Source organism: Protopterus annectens, chromosome 10.part0 (genome assembly GCF_019279795.1).
Source record: "Protopterus annectens isolate FY-2018-M chromosome 10.part0, PAN1.0, whole genome shotgun sequence".
NCBI lineage: Eukaryota > Metazoa > Chordata > Ceratodontiformes > Protopteridae > Protopterus > Protopterus annectens.
In genome coordinates this window covers 399,862,146-399,876,197 of record NC_056744.1, presented here as the reverse complement: position 1 = coordinate 399,876,197, position 14,052 = coordinate 399,862,146, and the positions used below count along the sequence as shown (strand labels likewise).

General features: G+C 39.1%; 1 protein-coding gene across 1 annotated transcript in view; it reads right to left on the bottom strand.

Moving 5' to 3' along the window:
* The window catches only part of HMCN1 (hemicentin 1), a 5,606,893-nt gene that overhangs the window by 4,160,471 nt on the left and 1,432,370 nt on the right, over window positions 1-14,052 (bottom strand). The gene's annotated exons all lie outside the window — the stretch shown is intronic.

Here is a 14,052-nt window from a genome sequence, read left to right as displayed (position 1 = left end):
ATGGAGTCAGTTGAGATTTTTTGTAATTCACTGTAATTCGTAGATTGGAACAAGTCTGTAGGACATAATCTCTCTTTATAATCAAAAGATGCCTGGTCAGAATGGTAATGAACCAGTCGTCCAAATATGGAAACATCCAGAATCCTTGCAGTCTCAAGTGAGCTGCTAATACTGTCATGCATTTGTTGAACACCCTGGGGGATGTGGTGAGACCAAAGTGCAGAACTCTGAACAGATAGTGACTGGCTCCCAGTTTAAAGGGGAGGAACTCCCTGGAGCATTTATCCATTTTTATGTGGTAATACGCATCCTGAAGGTCTAATGAGCACATCCCGTCGTCCTTCTCCAGAAAGGGGAGAATGGACTGTACCATGACCATCCAGAATTTTGTTTGTCAAATGGATTTGTTCAATAAACTGAGGTCCATAATTGGTCTCCAATGGCACTAAAAAGAATCTTGAGTAAGTTCTGGACTCTAACTGGTCTGGTGTGACTTCTTGGATGACTCTTTTTTTGTACCAGTCTTTGGATCTCTAGGACTGCTGGATCCTTCTGATTGGCTGGAACATCAGGGATTCTTCTGGTAAAGGGAGGGGAAAGAAAAAAAGGTATGCCATAGTCTCTGGATATAATCCTCTGCACCCAGGTATCTTATGTGATTTCTAACCAGGCATTTAGGTGCAGGGATAAGCATCCCATGAATGCCTCCAGAGGAAGGCAATCAGGCCTCCATTCAGGAACGCTGACAGGGTTTCCCAGAAAATGAATGTCTGAAACCCTGGTTTTAAGGGCCACCTCTGCCACGTGGGCAGCATCTTACGTTAAAGTCCCTCCCCCATGGTGGAACTTTCACCACATGTGCCTTGAAAAGGCCCTCTGGATTTTTTGAACCACATTTTTCCACCCCTCTCTGATTCCTGGTAAAAGGTCTTTGAGGAGCGGAAAAATGTACTCCTACAGCAGAAAAGGTCTTTCCATGTTTCTCACACCTGGATAATGTTTCACTAACCTTTCAGACAAATAAGGATAATCCATCAAAGGGTGCATTGACAAATGAAGACTTAAATGGCTCCGCAAAGTGACAAAGTTGCATCCAAGTGTGTCTCCTTATGGCTACGCGCCAACCTGCTGCTCTGGTAGTCCCTTCAGCTGCATGTGCAATGAGCCTCATGGATGAATTAGACACAGACTCCATGGTAGCTAACTAAGAGGCAACATTGTCTTGCACCTCTTTAGAGACAGCTCTTGGCAGGGTATCCGAGATCTCCTTGATCAGATCCCTCTGAAGCCTGGTGAAATGTGCCAAGAAATGTAATGCAAAGGTTGATGAAGCACAAATCCGCTTGGCAAACATATCCATTGTCCATTGTCCGGGACTCTCTGTTGGGCGGATGGATAGAGGAACTTTCCTCAGCTAGTTCCTTTTTCATGGTCACTGCTATGACCATACCATTTACTGCTAGACCCTTTCCTCATCATCAAAATCAGTATCTTCCATGATGGACTCCAGCGGGAAATCTAATGCTTCCTCTTGCACTTTTTCTTCAGAGGGACCTCCTCAGGGGGATGGTCTGGAGAGGTATCCGAAGAATACAGAATCTGAATCTGAGTGTTCTGAGGTTTTAGCACTCATTGCCCCAGTAGAGAAGCTGACTGGAGAACTGGACTAGAGGAAGGAACACGCTTCGAGGAAGAAGAGGTCAACGGAGTGGCTTAGGCAGTCAAGGCACTCTCCATGGCTTCAAAGGCTGACCTCGCCGAAGAGGGAAGGGAGCCTGGAACCCAGATAAACTACCTTGGAACAGTGGACACTTCCTGCTCCGGTGAGACAGCCCCCAAAACAGAAGCCAGTGCCGAGCTAACCCTCGCCAAAGCCCCAAGGTGCAGAAATCACACCAAAAAAAGAGGAGTTGACTCCTGCCCCTAGGAACTGACAAGACAGTTATGGCCCCGGGAGGTCTCCGGATCTGATAGTGCTGAAGAACACAGAGCTTGAATCAGTGCCAAAGTAACAGCAACTGTTGGACTGATGCAGCTGACAGCGGACAACTCGAAGCTGAAATCTCCAAAGCCTCAGACGAGGTTAGAGGAGAGGTAGTCAACACGGTGAAAGAATGTTCGGCAGCTGAAGGGGTTGGAGCTGAGGGAGCACTTAAAAGTCCTCCTGTCCATAAAATTTTCTCCACCAGTCTCTCCACATTGGTCTCTGTGAGGCTTTTGGTGGAACATGCAGAGGACACAGAAGGAGACTTGGGTCTATGTAAAAAGACCTCTGGTAATTCCCCAGGAAAGGAATTGACAGATGGGAAATATTGACACCTAGGTGTTTGCAAAGTAGAAATACTAGGCATCAAACCAGTCGGCACCAAAATATTGCTCGGAACTTAGATCTGTGGGACCGAAACATCAGTTTGAATCTGCGCTGAAGCCCTGGACGTTGAAGGTTTGGATGCAATGGAAGGTGTTGGTGCAGATACTGCAATATCAGTATTCATAGGAGCTGAGGAACTTTTTGGTGGGTCTATATCAAAATATCGAAAGTTTACTTACCCGAACACCTAAACGCCGACACATATTCTGCGAACCGGACTCTCCACTCCTACACAATGTCGACCCAAATGTCCCATCCCACCACCCACTACATACTACCTACATGAACAAACTAAATAAACCACATACATACACTAAACAAAACCCTACTTCTAACCCTAAACTAAACCCTACTTCTAACCCTACACTAAATCTTTCATATACCACCAAGTAAACCCTCACCCTAACCCTAAGGTCCGTAACTATCTCACACTTACCTTAAAAAGCTATACCCAAACAAACTAAATAATCCACACACATACACTTAATAAAACCCTACTTCTAACCCTACACTAAATCTAACATACATTACCATCTATGCACTTACCTTAACCCGCACCCTAACCCTAAGGTCCGTAACTATCGCACATTTACCTTATGGAGCTATACCGCAGAAGGGCCAACCATGACGAATCGATGTTTTGAATTTCACGCTTCAGGACGATCGATGTTTTTGCGGTTCGATGAAGATGTGTCGCGTTTAGGTGTTCGGGTAAGTAAACGTTCGAGTTTTTAATATAGACCCCTTTTTGGCACCACCGATTTCACTTTTTTAACAGTCGCCACTGGAGAAGACAGCATAGATGTACTTCTTTTCTTGGCCTTTCCAGGGGAAGGAGAAGAGGAGGAAGGCGATGAAATACCAGTCTTACTTTTTTCAGCAGATATGGCCTCATCGAAGGCAGTAGGAATTAAACCTTTTAATATCAGCTTATTTTTTCTCTCTAGTAATGGTCATTGACTGAAGATATGACAAATACTGCAATGTTCCTGCAACTGATGTGGTCCCATACAGTAGACACACAAAGCATGTGTGTCTGAAGGAATTTTGTGGTCACTCTATTGACATTTCTTAAAGCCAGAGGGGACCTTATGTTTGTCAGCCACACTAATAAGAAAAAGCACTCTCACCATACACATACTTGTGACAAAGGGTTGCAGCAATAACAGCCACTCATAAATATTCAAAGGCAAACTAAAAACAAGATAAACTTTATTATTTTTTTAAAGGCTATAGAGAAAGAGGGGGAGAGTACACCGAAGTGTATGGATGGGGAAGAAATCTTCCAACAATGGTAGAAAAGAAGTACACAGAGTGTACGGAAAGGGAGAGAAAATACCAACAATGGTAATGATTTACACAAGTAAAAGGGTAAGTGAAAAAAAGAAGTAAGCTAGACTTAGTGGAAAATAAGTAACAAACAGTAAATAAATTGACTAAGCTCAAGAGTGAAGGTGAACACGTCTGTCCAGGAAAGCAGCAAATGAAATCTGAAGTAACTAGGAGAGATGCACTATGGGCAGGGCTGAAGTTCGAGAGCTTTTGTCCTGCATGAGCTGTGGAAACGGCCAAGACGGTTCCGATGCTTAGAACTGAAACCTTGACCAAGAATAATTGAAGATTGACAACTTCAGATCAATAGATACACAACATTACATAAAGGCAATAAATGGCATTATATACAGACAGACATACTGAAAAAATGCATTATAAGTGCCTGAGGTGGGTGGCAGGATGAACACTGTGCAGCAATCAAAGAAATTAGGACATCAGAGCAGAAGCCAAAGTAGCTCCAATTGCAGAAAAGGCCAAAGAGAACAGATTACGCTGGTTCAGGCACATGCACAGAAAAACAGAAGGCAATCTGGTGAAGAAGATTTGGGACAGAAAGGAAGAAGGCAAGAGGAAATGAGGGCATCCAGCAAAGAGGTGGCTGGATTGTGTGAAAGACGAACTGCGACAGTCAGGTATGACTGTCAAAGGAGATAGGAGAGTGGCATTGAATAGAGAGAGATGGTGACAGTTGAGACAACACCCTGACTCCATGTAGGAAATGACATATACATATATATATATATATATATATATATACATATATATATGTATATATATATATATATATATATATATATAAAGAGAATATAGCACAATAATGCTAAACACAACTGGGTGAAGTAAACAGTGTGGAGCATGTGACAGAATGAGGAGTGATATGATAGGTACTGCTTGGAGGAATAATAGTGGATGTTAACAAGAGGAGAAAAAGTAAGTAGTTAGGAAAAAAGGTGAAGTCAATTCTGCAGTAAAGAAGAGAAAGACATATAGTGTTTTATCTTACGTAAAGCTGGAAAGAAGACAAAGCTATGCAGGAGGAAATAGCTAATTCAGTGTGAGAGTAGAAACTAGCATGTGTGTCTTTAAGGGGTGGCGTTATGCTGGAAGAAGTGGGTGTGGAAAGGAGGAAACAAATGTAATGTACTCTTAAATGGGCCAAAACATTCACTGGTAAACTGATGTATAAAGCTACTTTTATGTTCCAGAAAAATAACAGAAATATTTTTTTAAGAACTAAAAAAATAATATTACTAACCAGAGTTAATTCAGTAAATCAGAAGATGGAGAGTAAGGCACACCTGAGCTTAGTAGTTATAAACAATTTGATTCAAACCTAAAAGTTCTCCAAGCACTTGCCAAGTGGAAAACAAAACAGATGAAGAAGAGTATAACATTTCACTTGCAGTTTTGTAAGCCTTAGCAAGGTCAGGCAGTTAATTAACAGTTTAGAATTTCCAATAACATCTGAATCAACACAGCAGAAGGACTGTAGCAGCAGTACCTTTTGAAATTATTTAATTATTTGTTGGATTCCAACAAATGATACACTAATTCCAGTCAAGTGTATAATTAAAACAAATAAATGTTCCACAGTTGAGTTATAGAAATGTGTCCAAAATGACACTTGCACAACACTGCGGAAATCATTTTCTGTGATATCAAAAGCCCATGACAACCTCATGCAGGGAGTGCATTCCCTGTACCCTCCTTAGTTAATTATTCAGCTTTAAAGCTATAGAAATTCTAGAGGAAATATCAGACTCTTCCTTCACACTGACTGTCTCTGGTGAGTGTTTTTCTTTTGTTTTTGCTGAATGTCGAAGCCAAAGTTTCAAAAGCTTGTCCATCAACATACTATACAAGTCAAAAATGGCAGAAGATGCTCATAACTGACACTGTGGGGTATTTACTGTAGATAAGAGTGTGTGATTCTTCTTCTTTCGGCTCTTCCCGATTAGGGGTCGCCACAGTGGATCACCTGTTTCTATTTCTTCCTGTCCTCTGCATCTTGCTCTGTCACACCAACCACCTGCATGTCCTCTCTAACCACATCCATATACCTTTAAAAAGCTTTACAGTGAGTCAGCACATGCATATAAGTACTGAGGACATGCAAGCAAGAGGGCCATTTTGAGTGAGCAGCCAGAGTGTGAGCATGCAAGTCAGTTAGATAGTTTATGTTTAATGTTCCTGCCATCCATCTTGATGTATTTGTATACAATAAACTACTTAAACAAACACCCAACCCTCAATGCCTTCTTAATGCACATAAGAAGAGGGACATGGTGTGAGAATGGGATCCAGCGTTACAGCCATGAGGTAACCACTTAAAGTTAGTGGATCATCCCAACTGCTCAAACAACTCGCAAAACAGTTTAGAAACAAATTCCAGGTACTACTTGCTTAAATGATTTCTTTTGCTATAAATATAGAACAAAGCACTCAGAACGCACAAAACAAATTTCTTATTAAACGAAATGTCTGAAACTGTGACATATTGAAAAAAATATTTGAAATAATTACAAAAACGTTTGAAACAATATCCAAAGTCATAAAATGTACAGAAAAGGGAAAATGACTGTATTTTTTTATGTGCCACTGTTTTGTATTAACTAAAGCCATTCAACATATCCAAAGTGTGCAAAGCGTTTGCAAGTGTGTGCAGTGTTACAGTACAGTTATTTCACAGAGTACAGTCATTTCAAAGAATATTTCGCAAAGTAGTCATTTCAAAGCATATTTCACAGAGTACAGTATTTCGAAAAGCTTACTGTATTTTATTTTATTTTATTTATTTTACATTTGTTTATTTTATATTTGTTTACCAGGGAGGTCCGACTGGACATAGCTGTCCATTTTCAGCGGAGGCCCAGGGAGAAAAGCTCCAGAATAACTGGTAAAATGCAAGACATAACATGTTTACATAAGCATAGTGGTTTAAACATACAATTAAAAAATATAGCAGGTAGGAACATATGATTGTATGATCATGCAGTTTGTTTAGTAGAATTAATACTGAAAAGTAATGAAGATAAAAAAAGAAAAGAAAAAAATACTAAAACAGTTTGTCTATGAGGAGGTATAGGCAAGTTCATATAAAGGATTATTGACATTGTAAGGGAAAGTTATTCAACTCAATCTAGGGGAGAGTTAGTAATTTAGGATAGTACAGAGGGGAGTAGGCACTGTGGCTAGGTATCTAAAGTGAGATAATAAAATAGTGCATCTGTGGGACTTTTAAAAAACAGGTTAGATGATGGGTAGGGGAAAGGCATTAGAATATCTCAGCCATTGTATCTCAGCCTTATTGTGCATTTGAATATTATTCCAAGTACCTGGCGTGTGTGAATGTTCATACATAATTACAAGGGGCATTTTGTACTGTGTTTTACTATAATCTGCAGGCATGGCAGAAGGTTTTCTCAGACCCTCACCGCTTGTGTTTGATAACAATATTGCAAAGAACTGCAGAGTGTTTGAGCAGGAATACAATATTTTCATACAGGCTGCTTTTTCTGACAAAGACACACGTACAAAGGCATTTATTCTGCTTAATTTAGCTGGTTCAGAGGTCACTGAAAGAAAGCGTTCATTTCTGTATGCACCTGCTGTGTTTGCAGGGGAGGGGGAAGACTGCCATATAGTGGTACCGACTGAAACAAGGGAAGACCCTCAATGCTTAAAACATAAATTTAGAGAAACGTGTAACCCCCAAACAAATATTACAATGAAAAGGCACTTATTTTACACAACAGATCAAAAGCCTGGTGAAACTTTTGCAGCATCTATAACTGACTTGAGAAACAAGGCTAATACATGCAGATATGGTGATTTGAGAGATGAGCTGATAAAGGACAGGCTTGTGTGTGTGGTATTAATAATGACACAGTGAGGAAGATATTGCTTCGAGACTGATTTAACATTGAATAAGGCCATTGAAATTTGTCAGATATATGAGCTTACAGGAAGGCTCACAAGTATGATTACAAATCAGTATAGCTGGAGAAGGCACAGTGACAAAGCTCATGTTGATAGTATGCAGCACCTGGTTAAAAGAAACAGGCCCAAGCACATGGCAGCTATTGCAGGTCCTGTAATAGTCCCTAGAAAACCCCGAAGTCTTTCCAGCAAATTCCACAGCATGCTCAGTGAAGCATAAGGTTGAGCCAGCAAAGTCAAAACGTGCCCCCACTCAACTTTATAGTCAGCTGTTGACATCACAAACCTAAAAGAGAAAAGTGCTTAGCTTTTAGTCAGCAGTGTTATTCTTGCAATAAGTGGAATCATTTCAAAGGATTTTGTACATCAAACAAGGCACATTCTTTTATTGAAAGAGGGCATTCCAAAAGGCAAGTTGATCAATTAGAAAGCTGAGACCCTACTTTTTATGTTGATGGAGTGCTTGGTGAAACAGTTAATGCAGTAGATTTGTGGGCAAAGAATTAAATCTTTTGTACTGTTTGGATTAATGGGAGTCCCATAGAGCTCAGAGTAGATACTGGCTCAAAGTGCAATGTTATGTCAGCAGAAACATTTGCTAGAGTAAAAGCTGCAGAACAACTTGATTTACAAAGTGTAGGTAGCTTGTTGCTTATGGTGGTGAAGAGATTCAAACTGAAGGCTCAGTAGTGCTTTCATGTTACTCTGCTGGGAACAGCCATGACTTTCAATTTTACATAGTCAAGAGACACATGCAGTCATTATTAGGCCTCAGAGATAGTTTGAAAATGAGACTACTTTCACTTAATAAATAAGTTCACCATGTAAGCCTGCATGACAACAGCTCAAATTTTACCCAAACTATTTTTTTCTGAGTATGCTGGTATATTTGCAAAGTAGGCAAGCTACGAGTTGTGTACTCCATGAAGTTAGACCCAGAAGTCAGCCCAGTTGTCAAACCAAAACAGAAAGTTCTAGTAGCTATATAGAGCAGAGTGAAAACCGAGCTAGACAAAATGGTGCAACTAGGAGTAACTTGTCCAGTGGAAGAATCTACTGAATGGGTATCCTCCATGGTAGTAGCTCATAAAAAAGCTCAGATGATATTAGAATATGTACTGATCCAAGAGATATGAACAAAGCATTAAAAAGGCCTCATTGTCCAATGCGCACAGTCGAGGAGGTTGCTGTCCTCATGCCAAATGTCACTGTTTTTTCTGTCTTAGATGCAGAGGGTTCATTTTGGCAAATTTTGCTTGACCAAAAATTTTCACTGTTAATCACATCTGGTACATCATTTAGATGATACAGATTTCTGAGAATGCCATTTGGAATAAATTCTGCCAGTGAAGACTTTCAGCGTGCACTGGAGCAAATTGTTTTGGGCTATCCGTGTGCTATCATAGTAGATGATATTGTAGTAGGAGGCAATGGTGAAGCCGAACAAGACAGAAACCTCAAGAAAGTTGTGGAAAGAGCATGTGAAGTGAATCTTACGCTGAATCCTCAGAAGTGCAAGTTCAGGCTATGAGAAGGTACTTATGTTGGCCACTTGTTTACCAGTTCAGGCATGTGACCAAATCCTTCCAAGCAAACAGCAATTCTCAAGACGCCAGCTCCAGACAATGTTCAAGCCCTACAATGTTTTCTTGGTATGGTCAACTATCTAGGAAAGTTCATTCCAAATTTAAGCCAACTTTCAGCACCATTACGAGAGTTGACATGCAAAGATGTAATTTGGTCATGGTCAGTACAACACCAAAGAGCATTTCATGCCCTGAAACAGAAAATTGCTAACCTACCAACTCTCAGCTACAATATAAACAAACCAGTTACTTTTTCCTGTGATGCTTCTAAGTTTGGTCTAGGTACAGTCATTCTTCAAGATGGTAGACCAGTAGCCAATGCAACGAGAACTCTTACCCAGATGAGATGCAATATGCCCAGCTTGAGAAAGTCCTTTTGGCCATTGTGCTGGCATGTTTGAAGTTTCATGATTATATTTATGGTTGACCTATCCAGACTAAAACTGACCGCCAACCTCTTGTTACTATTTTGAGAAAGCCTATGCATACAGCTCCAGCTAGACTACAAAGTATGATGCTCAAATTGCAAAAGTACATTTTCACTCTTGTTTACACAAAAGGCAAACTTCTTTATCTTGCTTATACGTTATCCAGATCGCCCAGAAAAAAACAAAGAACAGCATAACAATGAGCAACTTGATTTTGAGGTCATGGAAGGGAGAAATCTTTCTTCCACACATCTTGATAAGCTCAGAACTCACACAGTTTCAGATCCAATTAAAACAATCTTGTTTACCAGTAGAAGTGCAACCTTATTTTCCCTACAGCAATGAGATTTTGTCAGACAATGGCATCATCATGAAAGGTCCTAAAGTGATGGTTCCAAAATCCTTGCAACAAAAGTATATTAAGATCTTGCATTGTGGCCACCAAGGAACTGATTCTACCAAAAGAAGGGTGAGAGGTCTATTATTTTGGCCTTCTATGTCAAGGGATATTGAAAAAGTACTTGTTCAGTATGTAATAGTACAATGCCGCACTTCACTTAATCCAGATTTCTGAACTACCTTGGTTGACAGTAGCTACAGATATCTTTGAGTGGAAGGTTCAACATTATTTAGCATTAGTAGACTCATATTCAAATTGGTTCGAGACTGACCTACTTCCCAATCTAACTTCCGGTACTGTCATTACTAAGTTGAAGTGACATTTTTCTGTCCATGGTAGTCTGCAGAGAATTATTTCTCACAATGGTGCACAGTTTACTAGTCACCAGTTCAAGAAATTTGCAGAAGGGCGGGACTTTGTTCATATTAAGAGTAGTCCTGAATACCCTCACTTAAATGGCTTGACTGAATGTGCAGTTCAAAGTGCAAAACAGCTGTTAGAGAAATCCAGACATGACAATACCGATGTTTTTCTCAACTTGTTAAGTCTCATGGTAAACATCTTGGTTCACCTGCCCAGAGACTTGTGCTGAGACAAAGGAGAGCCACACTACTAATCAGCAGTAATTTATTGGTTCCATGTGCTAAAAACAACAAAGCAGTCAAAGTTCAACTGTTGAAAAAGTGTTTGTCCCAGAAGTCTTACTATGATAAAACCAGCAAACCACTCAGTTCATTGAAAAAGGGGAGACAGCGAGAATGCAGACATCAAAAGGTTTTAATTGCATCGGATTTGTGAAAAGGTTATGTCAAGAGCCAAGATCATACATTGTGGAATCATATGGAATGGAATTCAGACAAAATTGGAAGCATTTGTTACCAGTGTCCGAACTAGTGTGACAGCATCTTGCCTGTGACAAAGACTCTAGTTCTCAGAGTAACTTGTCCAATGTTCCTCCTCCAGAGGACAATCTGTCAGCAATCCCCATTCCTGAGAAAATCCCTAAAACTCCTCAAGTAGAACATTCCCCAGTTACTGTCCCTGTTGCCAAACTCAGTTTAACTGGTATGTCACAAGATCAGGTTGCATCTCAAAACCTAGCTCCAGATACACATCAATGTGGACATGACTGTTCTTTTTCCTCATTAGTGTCTATATAAATTGCATGCCTATTGTAATGTCATTGTTTATATGAGACAGCTAAGTGAAAAGGGAGGATGTAAATTAGAGTGTGTGATACACCTTTAAGAAGCTTTATAGAGAGTCAGCACATGCATAGAAGTACTCAGCACGTGCAAGCAAGAGTGCCATTTTGAGTGAGCAGCCAGAGTGTGAGCATGCAAGTATGTAGTCAGTTAGTTTATTTAAGTTTAATGTTTCCACCATCCTGATGTATTTGTATACAATAAACTACTTAAATGAATACCCAAGCCTCAGCGTCTTCTTAATGCACATAAGAAGAGCGACATTTACGGTCCTTATTTTTTAGTTTAGAAATTAAAATGCTAATGTTACTTGAGATTAGCAAAAACAATGCTTCTAATATGGGAAACAAAAGCTGTTATTAACCCCTTTGTAAAAGCTCCACTCTTAAGCGAGCACAGTAGCCCCGGGGAATCTCAGCCTTTCATTCCCAGTCCGGTATACTCAGCTCCAGCTGTTACATTGACTCCCTCTTTACTTACACGTTTTTAAATGTTTTTAAATGACTAAATATTTAAACTATGAATCACAATTCCTTCCCAATCCAATTATTAGAATCCTTCTTGCAGTTTATTATAAGACTTTCTTAAACCCTTGGTAAATGGGTAACATCGATACAATTGGATTCTTAGCCACTACTTACCACACAGCTTCTACCTTACAGGGATCTGACTACTGCACCCCCCCCCAAAAAAAATGTTTTTTAATCACATATTGAAAATGTTTTCTTTTCAAGTGTTACTTTTCAATTATTTAAGATTATAAGGCTGAAAAAGCTCCCTTCCTAATAAAGGTCTATACCCCATGTAAATCCCACTTTAGCTAACTGAACAGAAGTATAATCACTGATACAAATATCGGTACAATTGTTGTTATGACTGGTTTATTGATTATTTAGGCAGATCTGATGAAGCTGTAGTGAAACTGTTATTAGGACCCTCCCTCAACTTCAAATGATCCAGAGAAGAAAGTACCTCTCATGTTTGGTTAGGTTTTAGGGTTATGGACTGGTACAAACACGGATGCTTTGGACAAGATTTCTGTATTATTAACAACGGTCTGTTGGACATTAATAATATTAATTTCTACATTATGTTTCTACAATATTAACTTGATCTCATTTTGAAAAGTTCCTATTGGTTGGATGTTAAATTAAATGGTTACATTTAAGTTTCTCTATTTTCTGGTGCCTTCTTACATTTCTTCATGGGGCGGGGTAATGATGTAAGACTTCCTTGGGGAGGAATCATGCCCCATACTGTCACACCTCCAAGGTGGTTAGCACCCCGCAATATGCCCACTTCCTAATGATACAAAAACACGACTGAGAATCAGTTTATTACACAATGCTCATCTGCCTGAATAAAGGACTGAAATAAAGATCTCAGCTGACAAGACGACTTTCCGTATTTTTTTTTTTGTCTCACACTAGTGAACCCCAGGGAAGATCTATTCATTGAGAAACTATTATTAAGATTAATTATAACTCTATTATTTTTTACTTTAATTTTATGGACTTGGGTTATGTCAGCTACTTTCTCTCCTAGATGTCTAGTTAAAGGGAGGTTAAGCAGTGTTAATGCAGGAAATGGACAAACCATCATATTGCAGCTGTCTTTTAAATTTTAATTTATTTTAAATACAGGCTCTTTAGCCAAGTCATCAAAACTGAATTATAGCAATGTGAATTTTAGGGAGGAAAACCCTACCAACCCCATGCAGAAAGCTGCATCTCAGCACCCTTGCAAATATCATAATCAACTCTAGGATCACAGCAGAGAAGTAAGGAGAAATCCATTTCGTCCAATCATGAACCCAGACTGAAGGAAAAATAATCGCAGTCGGTGTAGAGTATAAAAATATTTATTAGTACAACCACATATATAAAAACAACAAACTTAGCACTTTTGTCTGTCTGCAACCTTGACTTCTTCAGAATTAAACCAATAAATAGAAAGCTTTTAAATATTCCTCGCAGCAAGGCCCATGATACAAATCTAGCTATTAAAAATTTTTTCTTCACTAAACCAAAAAGAGATCAGTTTTTGCAAAATGAACCAATAAAAACTTGTTCTGTACTTCACTAATTAAAAAATTATCTCCAAGCCCTAAATAAACAGAGTAATACTGGTCCATTTTGTGGACTACAATCGTTAAACAGACACATTGAAAACAGAATAATTCAATGGTAACATTTTCTAAACACACTGATTACGGTCATATAGGGTATATACAAAGGAATATGACTTTTTAATACGTCTAAACACTTAACTTCATGTAAGTAAGATGTTTCTACCCAAAGTGAAACAACTCCCAATTAAATTCTGAGTTTTCATTTGAGAACCAATGAAACACAAGTACTCAATCAGCAAATCAACTCGCAACTGTATAATCAACCATCAATAAGAAGCCCGTTTTCCTTACTATGGAAACCTATTAGTTGTCAAAGAAATAAAGCTAAAGGATCCTGTTCCATCCCAAAAAATATAAATATTTGGTACCCTTCAACATGGAATAGGTTATAGAATCCAAATGTTCATTACCATAACTTTAAACATATGGTACCACGGTGTTCACATTATAACTGCCGATTCTTAAAAGTTAAGTATAGAACAAGTTTTTATGGGTTTATTTTGTAAAAAAACTGATGTCTTATTGGTTTAGTGAACAAAAATATTTTAATAGCTAGATTTGTATCATGGGCCTTGCTGTGAGGAGTATTTAAAAGATTCTTTGTATATACTGGTTTAATTCTGAAAAACCCAAGGTTACAAGCAGATGAAAGTGTTC